This window comes from Canis lupus, chromosome 2, assembly GCF_011100685.1.
Source record: "Canis lupus familiaris isolate Mischka breed German Shepherd chromosome 2, alternate assembly UU_Cfam_GSD_1.0, whole genome shotgun sequence".
NCBI classification, from domain to species: Eukaryota; Metazoa; Chordata; class Mammalia; order Carnivora; family Canidae; genus Canis; species Canis lupus.
The window spans coordinates 22711223-22726803 of record NC_049223.1 but is presented as its reverse complement, the minus strand read 5'-3'; the positions used below and the strand labels follow the sequence as shown (position 1 = coordinate 22726803).

Sequence of the window (15581 nt, the reverse complement as noted above, 5' to 3'; positions counted from 1 at the left end):
CTGCCTTGATCAGAACTGAGCATCCCAGGCTGGCATGTAAGGGCAGTAATGGCTTTCTGGAGGTGGCCAGAGCCCACGTGGAGCCACTAGAGACAGGAGTCCAGCAGCCTGCCCTGGACCTTGCCCAGTGTCAGCCGAGGGTCATCTTCAAGTCAACATAGTGTCATCCCACCACTAGGATGGCTGTTGATGCAATATTCGGTTTTAACCACGCCTGGCCCATTAGTGATAGTCCTAGCAGCTAGAAGGGGCCATGTTCCAAGATCTTTTAATCAGAGACAGTTCCAGCTGTTTCCTTCCAGTTGGCCAACTGTGTGTGTCTGATGCGTTCAGGATGCCTCGGAGACTGCCAGGAGCTTCGAGCACCTGATCAAGAACAGACACGGTCAGGCAGTGATTGCCAAGGGTAGGCCGGGAGGGAAGGATGAACAGGTGGAGCAGAGAGGATTTCTTCAGGGCAATGAACACACTCTGTGTGACACTGTAACGAGGGATCCATGTCATTATATATTTGTCCAAACCCACGGAGTGTGTAACACCAAGGGTGACCCTAATATGCACCATGGACTTGGGGTGATGATGATGGCTCCATGTGGGTTCGTCCCTTGTAACAAACATTCCTGTCTGGTGGGAATGCCGCTAAGGGGGGAGGCTATGCGTGTGTTGGGGCAGCAGGCAATATGGGAAATCTCTGTACTTTGACAGCAAAATGGAGAGGAACCTAAAACTGCTCTAGAAAATGAAATCTTAGAGAATGAACACAATTTCCTCCTTCGAGGAGGGCAGGGAGTGTGTTGGCAGGCCAAAGAACGGGTGAGCCAGGGTTGGGGCAGGGAGGGGTTGAGAAGCCCCCTCCTCAGGTGCCTTGTGGGGGATTCTGGGGCTCTGAGGAAGATCTGCTCCTCTGAGATGAGGTGGCAGGAATAGAAAGCCACGGATTAGAACTTGGAGCCGCAGGGCTGCGCTCAGGCCCATAGCTCTGAGGGGTGGGTTGAGAGCGGGAAAGAGCAGTAAAGAAACGTTGTCCTTGGTTAGCACAGAAACTCATTGAGGGCACCTTGCCCCCACCCTGCCTCCCTCCCCTCGATCACTGGCTTCTCATTCTTTGCCTGGAGAACAAGCACTCAACTGTGGGGGTAGGCATGAAACTCGTGTTCTCTGCCAGACACTTTGTTTGTTCTGAAGCAGGCTGGAGTCAAGGATGGGCCTCTCTAACTGCTTCCCTGTGGACCAAACACCTGCTGGTGTGGCCACTTTGGGGGAAGCCTGAAATGAGGGCCCGATGCCCTGTGGCAGGGGTGCCCACGGTGTCCGAGCAGGGAGGCCGCATGTCAGCAAACTCCCATCTGGCAGTGATGCGCTTACTCCCGGTAGCTCCTCGGATGGAGGGTGCACAGCCTGAGGATGACTCTTGTCACTTGTTGGCATGTTTGCAATTCACCCAAATCTTCTTAGGGGCCTCACTCAGTGATTCTCAGCCTGGCTCCACGTGAAGTCACCCGTGCGAGTCTTCGCTGGTTCTGATGTCATTGGTTGGGGCTGTGACCTGTGCCATGGGAATTTTTAAAGCTGCCTCAGATGATGCTAATGTGAGGGAAAGTGGGACTCACTGGGCCAGCTGAAGCTTTTCTGTATCTGATGAGGATAAGAGAGCCTGACCTTGAAACTCCTTACTGCCCTTGTCTGGTTTATACAAAGCAGGGGGTGACTTGGAGAACAAAGATTCAATTAGGCTGCTTCTGTCTGTGGCTTCTGTAGGAACACTTCTGGTCTTCTCTCCACGTTCTTTAAGGGCAAATCCAGCAGGTGCTTGATCTCTGCCCTTTTGAGCAAAGGATTTAAAACAGTTTTGACACAAATTTTATATCCCAAGTAACAACAGTTAAAATATGGAACACTCGGTTAAATTTGAGTTTCGGGAAACAATGAGTTCTTTTTTTTTTACTATAAATGTATCCTAGGCAACATAAAGGACCTACTTAAACTAAGAAATGGTTCAATTTCAGCTGGGCATCTTGTATTTTTGCTTGATAAATCTGGCAACTGTAATAGATTAATCAGACCTTTTTGGTACAGATAACAAAACCCAACTCTAAGCAATAAAATAAAATAGTAATGGGTTGATATCATTAAGAAATCCATGTATTGGGGCTATATTCAGATGTATCCAGGGACCTCTCTTCATATTCCTTAGCTCTTCTTTTCTTCATCCGGTTTTTTTAAACAGAAGGAAAGAAGGCCCCCTAATGGCTTAGGATCCTACTGGAAGGAAGTCTCTGTGAGAGCTTCAGAAACAGGGAAGGCTGATGATTCTAGCTCGAGACACAGTCTCTCACTGAGTCACTGTGGCCAAGGAAGTTGAGTATTCGATTTGCCCTGGTGTTGGTCATCCATACCTAGGGCCAGAGGGGCAGTTACTCCCCACCCAAATCACAGGAGATGATCAGCTTTAGGATACACCATGTATGGGTTGCTTTCCAAGGAAAAGGATTTTGAACAAACACATGTGTGCTCCAACCAAAGAGGAAATGCATTTCTTACTCATCCCAAACATATGAGCATTACTGCCTAGGGAAGGGAGGACCCAAATTAGGATAGCTATGAGGTCACTGAGTAGGTAATTCCCTACTAAGGGTCTCTAATGAGCTGTGTAGATGCTCAGTAGGTCTAGCAGGAATGCACACCACACCTTGCCTCCCGCTCTGCCATCCAGCAAGAACCTCTGCCTAGAGAAGAGATGGTGGTCATTAGTGTAGAATTTAATGGGCTAGAGGGCCAGTGCTGTGCTCAAAGGAAGCAGCTTTCTTCCAGCCCTATTCAGCTCTCCTATTATGGAAGAAGGGAGAAACCTCTCAATCTGCTGTGGTTGAAGACACTCGCTTCTGATGCTTGAGGGACTCATCCATATGCTCTTGACCCTCACCAAGGTGACACCTGAAAATCCACTAGCTCCACAGGCCAGTGGGTAATTAGGCTCCTGAGGGAGCAGGAGATCTGATCTACAGAAGCAGCCCCATTCTGCTCTGTGAACTTTCTTTTTTTTTTTTCTAAGATTTTATTTATTTTATCACACACACACACACACACACACACACACACACAGGCAGAGACAAAGGCAGAGGGAGAAGTAGGCTCCAGGGAGAGAGCCTGATGTGGGACTTGATCCCAGATCTCTGGGATCAGGCCCTGGGTTGAAGGCAGTGCTAAACCTCTGAGCCACCTGGGCTGCCCTGCTGTGAACTTTCTATTCAGGTATCTCAACTATTCTACTGGAGTGTAAGCTGCTGGGAGTTAGAGATTCTTTATTCTTTCATAGAATCCACACCGGGACTTTATTGAAGTTACTAGAAAGATGGAGAGGAGTCTCCTTTACCCTCTTGTCCCCAGTTCTTGTTAATCAGCATTCCTGTCTAACTTATCTCTCCATCAAGAGGTGCATATCAGAATCAACTTTTAGAGACAAAGTCACCTATCGCATATTTCAAGGAGAAGATTGAGATGTAGGGTTGGATTGGAATGTATATTTTGGTTTTCCACCAGTAAGCCTGATAAACTCTCTTCTTCCCACAAACCAACTTCGATTGAAAATAGTTTGAAATTAATTCTCTTCAATTGCTTGGAATATCAGAACTAAGTCTAGAGCAACAATGCCTGTGGTTTGACTTCAACACCTCCTCACACTCTGGTCTACCACAATTGCGATGGAAATAATTTAACAGAAATGTGAGCCAACTTAAAGTTGCATGCTGCTAACCAACTCTAGCTTTATTTACTTATTATTTATTTTTATATTTAGTACTACTTTCATGAAAGCACAAAAAAAAAGATTTCTAGGAAAAAAAAAACCACATTTCTTAATTAGGGGAGGTGGTTCCTCTTCTCTTGATGGCTTAGGTGTAGTTCTGACAGAGCTTGGTAGTAGAATTCCCATGCCTTTCTCTCCTAACTCTTGGAAAACATGTTGTGACAGTAATCCCCATGATTATCTTGGGGTGGAACTGCCATTGGCAACACAGATATTAAATGTGATGAATGAATGCTCATTGTATTATCTCATGTTACAATGAATAAGAATTAGATCCTGCCCAATGAAGCCAAAAGGAATGGGGAGCTGAGAAGTCTAAGTAATAGCACAGTGGGATTGCTAGGCTGGTAAAATCAGAAAGTGTGGATGAGAGCTTGGAAACCCTCCCACAACCAAAGGCTTTGGCCTACTTGTGATGTAGACATCACCTATTAAACTCCAGTATCCCAATGACCAGCCACCAATAGAAGAGCTCTCCTATACACAGGTGTCTTACATGTCCATCCCACTAAACTCCAGGTAAACTACTCTTATCAAGAACCAGGGGAAAAATAACCAAACTCTATGGCTATCTTGTATAGATCCTTTGATGTCCCAGTCCTCAGGTCTTAAATGAGAACAAGTCAAAACCATTCACAAAGGGACCTCTCCTTCCCCAACTCTTCACGTCCCCTCCCCCAAACCAAAGCACTATTTTCCAGTCAAAGTCTCCACAGTGCAGGTTTCTATAGGAGCATATTAACATCCAACCAAATCTATTTTCAGATTCCTATTTTAACTGAAATGATAAGACTTTATAATTGAAAAAGAAAATTCCCATAGAGTTCCTTCTCTAGCAGTAGACAATATTCCACTGAAATATGGCTATATGCCTTCCTACCCCCTTCAATGGGATCTCAACTCACCATCTAAAGAAGCTGTCTGCAGGCCTAAAACTTATCTGAAGTCTTAAGATATACCTTGAAAACCACTGAATTTTGTTTCTTATTCTACATCATGTGGGATTATTTTAATGTAAAATAATACTTTATTTATTGGGAAAGCTGAATTAAACATAGGTGATACCATATAGTCCTATGTTAGGGTTATAAAATTGTAAAAACATAGATTCTCAAAAATATATAAATGGTTTTTTCACTGTCTTACAAGTTAAGACAACTGATTACTAACAAAGCTTCCCAGAATATTGCCAAAGAGCTGGTATGGTATGTTTGGGGCCATTTTTGTTGTAGATTTCCTGAGACCGTGAGGTTGAATGGTAGAGTGAAAAAGTTCCTGATCCACTATATCTCTTACTATCTTGCAAAGTCTTTTACTTACTTACTTACTTACTTACTTACTTACTTACTTACTTACTTATTTTATTAATTATGTGGGCTCTGCACCCAGCATGGAGCTTAATACTTGAGCTCATGACCCAGTCTTCAGATCAAGACCTGAGCTGAAATCAAGAGTCAGATGCTTAACTGGCTAAGCTATCCAGGTGCCCCATGAGCCACCCAGGCACCTCACAAAGCCTTCATCAAGGACATCTTCTACCATTTGGTGGCTTGAGTCCCCTCCTATGCCTCCTCCAGAAGCCCCCCATTCCTCAGGCCTGGGCCAATAAACAATTCAATCCCTAAAAAATAAAATAAAAATATGTGAGGAAAGATGATGGGTCCTTAGATAGGGTCATTAGTTTTACCATCAATGCAATGGTTTTTCTTATACATCAAGTAATTAAGAGTCCCAATCAATGAAGAAAAATAGTTCTTTCAACCCATTCTCTTCACCTAACTCCTAAGCATTTTTTCACTGAAGAGATCTTGTCATATTTAGTTGTTCTTAAATGTGGCTTTGCCTTGAAATTGTTGAATATATTCAGACTTGAAAATATATCTGCCTAAATAAGCCAATTTTGAGACCATATTTTTAAAAATTTATTGTTACTTTTAAGCAGTGGTGTGCTGTTAAACCAGTTTGCTGAGACAAGAAAATATCCTGGATTGTTGTATTGGCCAGTTACAGTGGTGTAAATACCCCCTCCAAGGCTGGTTTTAAGCTACCAACGTGCATCACTGAGTGCGGAGGTGGGCAGAGTCTTACAAGTTGGCTCCAGCACACCATTGGTGTTAATCTATGCACATAAAGATGTACACCACCTGTACACATAATTTAACAAATACCTGTGAAGAAAATACCTACATAACCCCACCAAGGTCAGGAAATAGAACATGGCCAGTACCCCAAAAGTCCACCACATGATCTTACCCGTCTATGATCCCCTTCCTCCCCGTTAGAGTTAACAATACCCTCATTTCCATGGTGATCTCTCCCGTGCTATTCTTGATGCTTTGACCACTTATGTGTGTATCCCTAGACATCCTGATTTAATTTGGCCTATTTTGAACTTTGCGTAAGTTAAATCATAATTTGTGTATTTTTTTGTGGTTTATTTTGCTCGACATTACATTTGTGAGACTTATCCATGTTAGTACAGGTAGCTATAGTTCGTTGATTTTTATTGCTGAACAGTATTCCAGAGTATGAATTTACTCAGTGACAGTGACAAACTGGGATGTATGTCTGTTAGATCATAAGGAATTTCGCAAGCTAATTGATACCATTTTGGTAGCCTGAAATTTGCTATAGTAAGAATACTTAAATCCTGAAAATTGGCAAATGCTACAAATCGGGGGTTTTCCCCTCTTGTTGTTAAACACCTGCCAGCATGCTACTGCATACACTATAATGTATTTATCCATTCTACAGTAAATGAGCATTTGGTTTGTTTCTAGTTTTTGCCCATGAACATTCTCTGACATGTGTGCTGGTAGATACGTTGCTGAGGTTAGGATATCCCCTTACCCCCAGGGGGAAAATTAAGCCACAGGATATGCACACGTTCAATTTTAGTTCATAATGTCAAAAAAGTTTCCAGAATGTTGTACCAATTTACATAGAAGCAGCTTTTTACAATTTACAGCAGCTTTGTTGAGATATTACTCAATATCCTTGCCATCCCCTGGTATCGCCAGACTTCAAACTTTTGTCAAAATTGTGGCTCTATATTTATACATTATCATGGTTTTCAGTTGCATTTTCTGATTTCTGATAAGCTGGAACACCTTTCCTTAAGTTATTTGGCCCATTTGAATGTTTTCCTTTGAAAAGCACTTTTTAAAGTCTTGCCATTTTAAAAAATTCTTTCTGTCACCAATTTTCACATTTCTTTTTATTTTCTGGATATTCTAATAGAAGTATCTAATTCTATACATGTCCCTTTCTTCTTGATCTCTTCCTGAAGTTTGCCAGCATAGTTGCTATGCCATTAACAAAAATACCTTGTTTTTGGTTAATAAGGGCCTGTTAATACAGATTTTCTACTTACTGTGATGTGTGCATGAATTTTGTGTGACACACTTCAACTCTGGAATCACTTCGTTTCTTCTGATCCTGAGCTATAATCCAAAGATGGAGTATATTCTATTTCTCTGAGGCTCAAAGAGGCAGCGAGAAGGTAGGGAAAATTCTGCTTGGGTTGTGCATGGGATCCTGTGCTCTACTCTCCTACCTCAAATATTTTTGAATATCTTGGGTCCAGTCTGTCTAGCCAGTGTATTTTATTCTCTTAGATTCTAGAAATGTCTGTAACTCAGCACAGTATACTGGAAGATAGCATATCCCCAATATCCTGCCTACATCTGCTAAGGTTCCATTAAAACCTAACAAAAGAGAAAAAAGGAAGCAAAGATTACCATGCAATCAAAAGACAAATGTCTTAGTCTGCTAAGGCTGCTATAATAAACTGCCATAGACTAAGTGGCTGATTTTTTTTTTTTTTTTTTTTTTTTTTTTGCAGTTCTGGAGGCTGGAAAGTCTAAGATCAGGGCACCAGCAGATGGTGGCCAGTGAGAGCCCACTTCATAGATGGCTGTTCCTAGCAGACTGAGTAGACTCATACTTTGGAATATTTCTCAGCAATAAAAATCAACAAACTATGAAAAAAATCAACAAACTATAGTTATATGTACCAACATGGATAAATCTCACAAATGTAATGTAACTGCATTATATTGCAAAAAGAGCAAGAGAGGTCTCTGGTGTTTATGAGAGCACTAATCCCATTCTTTTGCTCCACCATCCTACTAATGTTCTCCCTACCTGCATGGTCAGGGAAATCTCAATACATCTACCTGCCCCAGCCCGTGAGAAGAGAGAAGGAAGGATGAACAAGTGCTCCCATTTCAGTGTCCAATGGGAATTGTATAGATCACTTCCACTCACTTAACTGGACAGAACTTAAACATATGGTCATACCTACTTGCAGGGAAGGCTGGGATTTGTAGTCTTTAGCTGAGGAGCCAACACTTGAGGAGTTCTAGTAATAAAAGAAAGAAGAGAAGAAGGTCTGGGGGCAGGTGGTCAAGTGTCTTCCACGGGTCCTCAGTTAAGCTGCCTGGTGACAACATTCTGAGATCACCAGGGAAGTGACCTACTCCAGCCTCTATCACTGCTCTCACTTTCCTGATAAGTATTTTCCTCCCTTTGTGTTTCTGCCCTTATTCCCTTCTTTTGTTCTTCTGCACCTTTGAGATATCTGGCCTTCATAAGTAGTTCAGATAAATTCTTTCAGAGCCCACAAGACTCTATAAAGTAGGAACTCTGGAAAACCCAAGGAGTATCTCAAAGAAGATTGTACCTATAGTGTTCTGCGACCTTAGTCTTCTGGTTTGGTGATGATAAAAATGCTCATTTTCATTTTCCTAGTATTTGGGGTTTGGCCAAGGAAAATATAGCTGCTTAGGGGAAGGGAAAGGAGACTCGAGAGTGGGGTTGGCTCATCTATAAGAGAAGGTGTTGATCACCAGTTCTTAGGGTGATGGTCACCCAGGGAGCTTCAAGTTACCACCAAGGCTAAGAACCACTGGCCTAAGTTATATATAGAGAGAATAGATCTCCGTTTTGGAAATTTGACTGCAAAGCTGGTAGTAGTCACTTATGGGTTATGGGGGCCTTGCCATCCTTATGTCACAACTCTGGTGGCTCAGAACAATATTACCTTGCCCTGGATGCCCCTTCATAAATGTCTGTGCACCCTAAAAGACCATTTAGAGTAGGAGATAGAAACCAGAATCCTATAATAATCCAGTTATCTAGGAATGAAAAGTGAATCTGATTCTTATTTCACTTGCTACATCTGTCAGCTTTCCTTCTACTCTCTTCTGAGCAGCTTCTCTTGTCCCCAGGGCCATATTTAATGCCCTGATATTGTTGCCAATAATAGGGGAAAGAGAACAGATGGAGAATTAAGGGATGGTTTTCAGAGGGACTTGAATACCCTGGAGTAGTTCCCATTTCTAAATCTTCTCTTTTGTGTGTTTCCCTTTATAAAGTGAATAATCACACATGAGGGCAATCCTCTCTGGAAGGAGATGGACATATTGAAAAGAGGGGGGATCCTTCACAGACCCTACCTCCACTGAACACCCATACCCCCAACATCTAACTTTTTTCTCCTCGACATTTTGGGTTTTTCCCTTTGTTCTTTCCATGCCAACTCTGTATCTCTTGACCACTAAAAATCATCTTAATGTTGGCTTCTGAGACTTTGTTTTTCTATCATTCTGAAAGCAGTATATCTGCCGCGCTTCTGCTAAAGAGACCAGTGTTCAGCCCTCCTCTTGTGGCTCTTCTCCCAGTTATAATCTCCACAAAGAAGAGATTTCACCTCTCTTTACATAAGAAGAACTCTCAAATACACTACATGCAGACTCAAAGTGTGGTCTGTGATGAAAGAAAATACAGAAAGTGAGTGTCAGCATCTAGAAAGTTTTCAAGAAGTTTCTATTGTTACAACATCTAAGTGGGTTATTTTGAGCTTTGTATGCTATTTCCCATTACCAGCCCCCTTCCAGTTGTTAAAGCGGACTCTGGAGTCGCTAAAGCAGTGTGGGGAGAATGATTACCCACGTGGCATGCAAGTTCTTACAGCATTATAGTTGTAACACTTAGGATGTAGGAGGACCTGTGTCTTGGTTTGTCTGGGACAATCCCAGTTTAAAACTACTGTCTTGGAAGAAGTATGTTAGAGTGCTCCTTCCACACTCAGCATCAAAGTTTGGACAATTACATGGTCACTCTACTTGATCCCCATCCGTAAGACATACCCACTCCTCACCCCATATCTTGTAATAAGCAGCCACAGTGATTTCAAGAGAGGTTGGAGAAACCTTTCATCCAAGTCAAATAGATTTATACCCCAGGAATCTAATCCAGTGTTGTTGCTGTTTTGGTAAGCTCTTTGTGCCTTGTGAATTACATACCAGTCATCACTGAGAAATCCCCTCAATGAGCTTAAAGAGCCTTATTCAATAAGCAACTTCCTACCATGAGACTTCACAGGATGCAAGGAGACAGAAAAGGGTGATGCTTTCTTTTCACTCTGAGTTGACTGGTGTTTTCTGTAAATGACAAATGGGTTTATCCCAACCCGTAGTTACTGCCTACATGGTCTCACTGGGAAAGCTCTGGAAATCCAACTTGCCTACAAACATATCTGCCCCTTAACCTGTTACTATACCTAAAATGCTTACCTTCAGAGTGGTTCTTTCTGTTACATTTGGGAGCAGACCTCTGTTAAAAGGCAAATGCCATAGTGTAGAGAGCTAAACCCTAAGAACATTTTTGTGCCAAGACTCAGGGCCCTGGAAGAATGGAACATGGACATTTAAAAGGGATGCAAATCAAAGAACAGAGCAATAGAACACTTATTGAGATAGGTAGGACCAGGGCATCCACTAATGTGGGTGATGTGGTAGGAGGCCATCGGGCACCAAGAGAGAAAGTGAGGATGCATCATCTCTACTCCATAATTTGGCCAGTCATTGGACTGAGGTCACTGTGTGTAGGAGAATGCCAGGTGCAGCTTTGCTGTTCTCTGAGAAGTTCAGCTGAGGCCCAAAGTTAAAACAAAAGGTTCTAAATAAGTACCCCTACCTTCCACAGGGAGGTGCCAAGGAAAGTCTCCAATGCTTGAGGCTTTGACACAAAATACCACTCCACCCCCTTTACATCATCTTTTCATCATCAAAAGAGGAATGAAAGGGGGGAAAATGGAGATTGTCGTTACTTTGGTGGGCCATGCGTGTTCACAGTAGTGAACTGTCTGTAGGGGGAAGAGGTGTGTCTTCCCTTCACAGAGGCCAAATGGAAAAGATTAGGTCCCAAGCAAGAAAGAGACCAGCGTTTCTATTTTCCAGTTGAGCTTCAGTTTGGGTACCTGCCACTTGGGCTTCTCTTCCAGGGAAGGACACATTTTACTTAACCATGCCATGCCAAAGAATGGCTAATCGCAATCCATGCTGCCTAACCATGGATGGCTCACTTTAGGTATGAAGGGTACCTAGCATAGCTTTTTTGGTTTTTTTTCCTCCCAGGTTTGGCCTTTAACTGAAATCCTGGGGCAAGAAAAGTCTCCATCAACACTTCTTGACACTGATCCGTGGTCTCTCCAATCCCCCTCAATTGTCATTATTTCTAGCAGCTGAACTGAGAAATCAAGGCTCTCCCCACTTGAGCAACCTGTAGGAAGCAGGGTCTGAAATGAGCCATGAGGACATTCAGAAAGCTGACACTAATGATGCCCTGGCTCCCGACAGGGCAGGCAGGTGCAAATGGACATAGAGCTTATAGCAGGGATGATGGTGGACCAACAAGCCCGGGAGCATGGCAGAAATGGCTGAGTTCCTGGTAGACTTTGGGGTGTAGAAAGATTTTATGACCAGCTTGGAGCAGAGAACATGGAGAAGAGCCCCAAGCTCTTAATGTCTGCCAAACTTGGCTAGCACTCAATGATGCTGGCAGGCTCAGCTAGAAATCTGTTTACCCAAAGGAACGAAGCATCAGATAAGCTTTGTGGTGGAACAGAGCCATGAGTCTTCATGTAAAATTTGCAATTAGAGGGAGACACGAAGCTTATTTAATGGAACATGAGGTTGTGGTGAAGCTCTGGTGAATCTGAGGCAGAAATGTGGGTCTGGGGTAAAGCCTTGTTTAGTTTATGGAGACATGATCCTATGGGGAAGCACTTTGTGGCCAGAGTTTTAAAGAACTCTGGGTTGTCTCAGAATTAGACCGCAGATTTAGGAGTTTGGTGTTCTTTGCTTTTTTTTTTTCTCCTGATTTATTTTCTTTGGGATTTTATCTAAGTTATGTTTGGTAGAAAAAGACTTATCAATTGGCAAATTATTACTTTTCTTTTCTTAGCAATATGGGTTCCACTAGGGAATGAGGATGATTAAGAAGTGGGCATTGTGGCTTTTATGATAGTAATACTCAGAGTTCTCCAGAGAAATGGAACCAGTAGGATGGATGGATGGATGGATGGGTAGATGGATCTACCAATCAGCCAATCTAAAAGGAGATTTACTCTAAAATATAGGCTATATGTATATACATATATTTAGAAAGAGAGTTATTATAAGGTATTGGCTCATGCTATTAAGGAAGCAGAAAAGTCCATGCTCTGTCACGCGTGAGCTGGCACCCCGGGAAAGCCAGCAGTGGAGTTCCAAAAATAGAGAGCTACTAGTATAGTAGCTTCCAGAAACACAGACACACCCTTCCAGAGACACAGACACACCTAGAAATGATGTTTAACCAGCCATCTGCTCCCCCATGTCCCAGTCAAATTGACACACAAAGCTAACCATCACAATGAATGATGTATTGGGAGCCATCATGTGCTGGTAAACCAGATCTCCATGGGGAGAAATAAGCCCTAATTTGTATCCTTTGCTAATGTCTGTGATGTAAATAGTCCTCCCATTACCAATTTTGAGCTACCAATGAGAAATCACTGAGCACTGAGCTGGGAAGGTATGCACACATACGGCTCTCACAAATGTCTCTACAATCTGGCTCCAACACAGGATGAGTTAGGAACCAACATTTGAGACCAAAGTCTTTTAGGCTGACCACATTCACTACTCTACTAGAGAGGGGTGGAAGGCCTAATTTGGGGCATTGATATCTTTGTGGTAGATGTTTTGGAATGGTTTTGAAAATTAAGCCACCTTCTCTGATTGTCTGTGGGATTTAGGAAATTTGATCCCACTTCTCCTGTGAAAATTTACATCAAATCACTTTCCTCAAGCTGGAGAAAGTGTTAGGGATCTTCTGTCCTAACCCATTCATTTCGAGATGAGGAGATAAAGGCTCAAGGTGATAAAGTGACTTATCCACGATCTCAGGGAATTTTCTTAAAGAAGCTAAAAGTAGAGTCTAGTTCTGCTCTCTAGCCAAGCATTGTGTGTGTGTGTGTGTGTGTGTGTTTCTAACTACAGTTTGCTGCTCCTCAAAGATGGAGGGCCCACCTCTGAATGACACAGGAAGGGAGAGCTCAGAATGGATTGTTCTGGATAGCCTAGGAGTAGACATCAGCCCACCAGGATAGAAGACATGACCATGCCTCTATATTCTCGCTGTGATAGAAGGCCAAGAAGTAACATCATGGGAAGAAGAAAATTTAGGTTCTGATCACAAAATTCCAGCATTTCCCTCAAAATCAGATTGAACATACACTGACAGAACCTAACGCCAGATCCCAGAGTATTAGCTCCATGGATCAAAGGAAAACCATGTCTGATGCTAAGCTCTGTAAGAGGCAGAATTGCACAACACTTGGTAAAACTATAGGGGTGTCTTGTGGTTGTTGGGAGATGGAGGGGGTAGCAGAATCAGTGGCAACAGTGGTGGAGAAAAAGAGCAAGAAAGTGGAAAGAAGAGAGGAAGCTACACACTTTCTCCTCAGATAGAGGACGTCATAGCCAAGAAGCCACCAGGAAGAGAGGACCCTGCCCTCCTATCTCTGGTAGCTGTTTTGGTTTGTTTTTTGTTTTTGGCTAGGTACAGTATACTTTATTGATGGTACATGACAAGGTAGGGCTCCCCAAACCCCTCCCCTTCCTCGGGGTCTAGGATGTAAATTGGAGGTCAGGAGATTCTCAGTGTGTTGGGGGATTAAGTCGGGGCAGAGACTCCCCAGCAGCTGAGGGCCTCGCTCTTCCTCTTGTTCTTGCTGGGGCTGGTGGTCCAAGAGGCTCTTACTCCCTGGAGGCCATGTGGACCCTGAGGTCCACCACCTAGTTGCTGTAGCCAAATCCATTGTCATACCAGGAAATGAGCTTGACGAAGTGGTCATTGAGGGCAATGCCAGTCCTGGCATCGAAGGTGGAAGAGTGGGTATCACTGTTTGAAGTCACAGGAGACAACCTGGTCCTCAGTATAGCCCAGGATGCCCTTGAAGGAGCCCTCCAATGCCTGCTTCACCACCTTCTTGATGTCATCATATTTGGCAGCTTTCTCCAGGAGGCAGGTCAGATCCACAACTGATACGTTGGGGGTGGGGACACGGAAGGCCATGCCAGTGAGCTTCCCATTCAGCTCAGGGATGACCTTGTCCACAGCCTTGGCGGTGCCGGTGGAAGCAGGGATGGTGTTCTGAGCAGCCCCTTAGCCATCACACCACAGCTTTCCAGAGGGGCCATCCACAGTCTTCTGGGTGGCAGTGATGGCATGGAGCATGGACAGTGATCATGGGGCCCTCCACAATGCCAAAGTGGTCATAGATGACTTTGGCTACAGGAGCAAAGCAGTTGGTGGTGCAGGAGGCATTGCTGACAATCTTGAGGGAGTTGTCATACCTCTTGTGGTTCACGCCCATCACAAACATGGGGGCATCAGCAGAAGGAGCAGAGATGATGACCTTCTTGGCCCTGCCCTTCAAGTGAGCCCCAGCCTTCTCCATGGTGGTGAAGACCCCAGTGGACTCCACAACATACTCAGCACCAGCATCACCCCATTTGATTTTGGCAGGATCTTGCTCCTGGAGGATGGAGATGGATTCCCATTGATGACAAGTTGCCCGTCCTCAGCCTTGACTGTGCTGTGGGTAGAATCCTACTGGAACATGTACACCATGTAGTTGAGGTCAATGAAGGGGTCATTGATGGTGACAGTATCCACTTTGCCCGAGTCAAAAGCAGCCCTGGTGACCAGGCACCCAATATGGCCAAATCCATTCACTCCATCTTCACCATTGTGTCTCAGGGACATGGCTGGCCCTGCATCAGCAGATGTGGCCATCTGTCAACAGGGAGGAGCAGAGAGCCTGGTAGCTGGCTTTGAGCTAAAATGCAAAAGAACTTTAAGATGAGAGATTAAGTGGCTATTATTTAAGATCGTGGCCATACAAATAAAGCCTTTGCTCCTCTGCCTTGTCATCTGATGCTAAGAAAGGTCTTGGTGGACCTTGAATGGTGAGGGTCGTCAAAGAGGGAAACCAGAGTATTATAATCAGGGGAGCCTCCCTACTGCCCTCCCACTCGCCCTTCTGCTTCTATTTTTAAAGCACCAACAGCACTCTTGCCCTCGGGGAGATGGTCCCCCTGAGAAGCAGCTGTTTCCTGTCCACAGGCACTGAACTCACTGCAGCTCCCACCCTCCCCAAGGAACGGTGTTCATATTTGTAGACCTTCCTGAGAACCGTGTGGGAAGGGGGTCTCGATGGGCGGGGTGGGGATCCTATGGAGTGATGATGGCATCTCCCAAGCAGATGCCTTTTATTGTTGGACACTCCTGAGTGGAGACTAGAGCTAAGGTAGAACTAACTCTTAGTTCCCTGTGGAGCTCAAGCATCAGCCTCCCTCCATTTCCAGGCCGCCCTCTTCCCAGTACACATGGTGAAGGTGTCCGTGTTAGTCTTAGTTCCTCCTGAGAGACCGTTAGGCCA

General features: G+C 44.0%; 1 pseudogene; it reads right to left on the bottom strand.

Moving 5' to 3' along the window:
- Positions 1 to 329: 329 nt before the first annotated feature.
- LOC119876104 lies at positions 330 to 14935 on the bottom strand (annotated as a pseudogene).
- Positions 14936 to 15581: the final 646 nt, after the last annotated feature.